Below are 2,094 nucleotides of genomic sequence, written 5' to 3'. Positions count from 1 at the left end.
GCTGCTTAGTAAACTTACCTCGCATAAGTAAAGTGAAGAAGTGTATTTGTATTTAAATAAAGGGATATTATTAATTGCACATCAATTAAATAATTGCCTTTCAATTTATTCTCATCATTTTATATACTTTTGTAAATCAATTAAATTATTTCAATACAAATAAACTAAATGTTTAGCAAAACTAGCACTGTAGATAATTCTAAAATATACATCAATCTACAATATACAAAAATACTCAAATCATATCAAAAATACTGATTGCACAGGAAAAAAACTGACTGCACTATACTCATTCTCATAGCAAAATAACTTTTATTGACAATTTGACACCGGAAAATTAGGTACGACGACGAGCGCAGCGAGGAGGAGCGTTAGGTACAATTGCGACCACAACCTAATTTGGCCCTATTTAGGAAATAATTTGGCCCCTACTAGTGCTGGTTATGTAATTAATTTGAATAAAAGTATATAAATGCTGAAAAATTGATAGGTTGTACTTAATAAATAATAAGATATGTCAAATAAAATGCTGTTTCATTTATGTGAACTGCTGTGCGTTATATGAAAATAGAAGCCAGATTTAAATTAAAAAAAAACCCGGTCATTAGCGTGTCGGACACGCCCAAGATAGGGTTCCGTAGCCACTACGAAAAAAATAAGTAAAATTTTTCTACGGATTTCGTATTTTATATGGAAGCTTCAAAGTTTTAGGTATATTTTATACCTTAGGCTGCTATTTACTCTTAAACTACTAATAATTCTCAAGAAAACTTAACCGTTATAGTTTTCCTTGTAAGTTTGATATACTTACTACCATCCTGATTTTTTTCAAATTTTTCCACCCACCGGCTTAGATTTTAAAGGGGGGCGGGGACGCTCGATTTTAAGGAAAATTTGCAATTCAAAGTTGAATCGAAAAATCGTCTTAGCAACCCCCTAATGGTTTTTAAATACCTATCCAACGATACCCCACACTATAGGGTAAGATGAGAATAAAAAAACACCCACTTTACGTCTATGGGAGGTACCGTAATTTTTTTTTTTGTATTTTTAATTGTACCATTTTGTCGGCATAGTTTACATATATATCCGTGCAAAATAACAGCTGTCTAGCAATGATAGTCCCTGAGCAAAGCCGCGGACGGACAGACAGACAGATATACAGACATGGTAAAACTATAAGGGTTCCGTTTTTGCCATTTTGGCTCCGGAACCCTAAAAAGAGTTACAAAGGTATGATGTGCGTAGATCATTATTAGCTGTGCAATAATAAAAATGCTTTACTTTTAAGATAAATAGCGGTACGCCACGAATATTATAAGTTGCGGTTTATTACATAATATTTTGAGTGGAGTAATTTGCTGTGCAATCAGTAATTTTGATGTGGATTCGGATTTTTTATGGATAAAGGATTTTTTTTAAATGTGCGTTTAAATAATACCCTTAAATAAATAGTAAACGCAGACATTGTTCTATAAATAAAAGAAAGTGCAAAACTGCAAAATAGACTAGAGTACAGAATTGCTTGGAAAACCTTTGTTTAGTAGGTACACATTGATAATAATTATAACTAAGAAAAATAGTAAAAAAAATCTTTAGTTAAATAATTATTAATAATATTAAATTAACGTTAAAAAAAAAATTAATACAAGCTTTTTATCTGACAGCATTAATTGCACTTGCGTTTATATCAAAAAACACATGCGTATCAAGTTTCAATTAGATACCGTGAACTGTTGAAGAGTTCCGTCCTGCGAAGACGATCCTGGCCGGACCACCAGAATTACACTATTAAGTTATTATTACATTGTCACCAGATTTACAGTATCTATGCCAAATTTCAGCTCAACCGGATGAATTCAGTTCAAAATGGTTGAAAAATTGTTTGCAAATTTTAAAACCACTTTATATATTCTTACAAACCTTCAAACATAAGAACATTTAATGTCAAATAAAAGCTTATAAACGTTTATTTTTAAAAACCTAGTTTTTTATTTCTACTATATTTGTAATCTTTGTGTGTAGCATGTGTTTATTCTGTAACTTTTTTCATTTAATTTAATTTCAAATCACAGCTACAGCAGAATTTTAGTT

The sequence above is a fragment of the Choristoneura fumiferana genome, chromosome 8 (assembly GCF_025370935.1).
Source record: "Choristoneura fumiferana chromosome 8, NRCan_CFum_1, whole genome shotgun sequence".
NCBI classification, from domain to species: domain Eukaryota; kingdom Metazoa; phylum Arthropoda; class Insecta; order Lepidoptera; family Tortricidae; genus Choristoneura; species Choristoneura fumiferana.
The sequence above is the reverse complement of the archived record's forward strand: the minus strand, read 5'-3'. Positions refer to the sequence as shown.